We start from the raw sequence: 820 nt of genomic DNA, 5'->3' as shown, positions 1-820 counted from the left end.
ACAGGAAGTAGCAGCAAGAGAGTCTAATAGAGGGCCAGGGATTTATCTTAGTGGTGTGCCTATCTTGCAAGAATGAGGTCCTGAGTTCGATCCCTGGTACCCGCAGTGGGTGGGGTGGGGTGGGGGCAGGAAGAGCTTAATGGATTCGGGAATTTCAGGGAAGGGATTGTGAACCTGTACTTCCTTCAGGGTTACTATTGAAATATAAATAAGATAAGCCAAAAATACATTACATCATGCTTGAGTTACAGAAGGAAGTCAAGGCACTATCTTTACTCATGTAAGAAAGTAGAAACAAGAGAAAATGGTGTTACAAATGACTTTGGTTGCTTCTAAATCCAAAAAAGCTAAAATAAAAGAGAAGCTAAATGGAGACTCCGAAGAAGGACTTAATAGACTTTCAGATGAATTTTCCACATCTCACAAGTGGAGATATTGATGAATGTGAAAAAAAAAATCGAAACAAGTGTCATCCTTAGTAAATTCTACTAATAAATCAACTGACAGTAAACTAGAGCAGACCCTAACATGTGAACAGGAAGAGGGAGCCTTCTCCAATTTCTCTATTTCTGAAAAGATCATAAAGCTTCTGAAATATCTCTTTCCTATTCAAGATAAGACTTTTAGTCCTATATATGTATGAAGGAAAAGATTTAATTGCTCAAGCGCAGACAGGAACAGGAAAGACATTCTCTCTTGCCATACCCTTGATTAAAAGGCCCTAAAGAGGGGCTGGGGATTATTAACTCAGTGGTTCCACCACCTGCCTCATAAGCACAAGGTCCCAAGTTCAATCCCTGGCACCAAAAAAAAAAAAAAA

Source organism: Fukomys damarensis, unplaced genomic scaffold (genome assembly GCF_012274545.1).
Source record: "Fukomys damarensis isolate Sample0158 unplaced genomic scaffold, DMR_v1.0_HiC HiC_scaffold_13, whole genome shotgun sequence".
NCBI classification, from domain to species: Eukaryota; Metazoa; Chordata; class Mammalia; order Rodentia; family Bathyergidae; genus Fukomys; species Fukomys damarensis.
Note: the sequence above shows the minus strand (reverse complement) of the source record.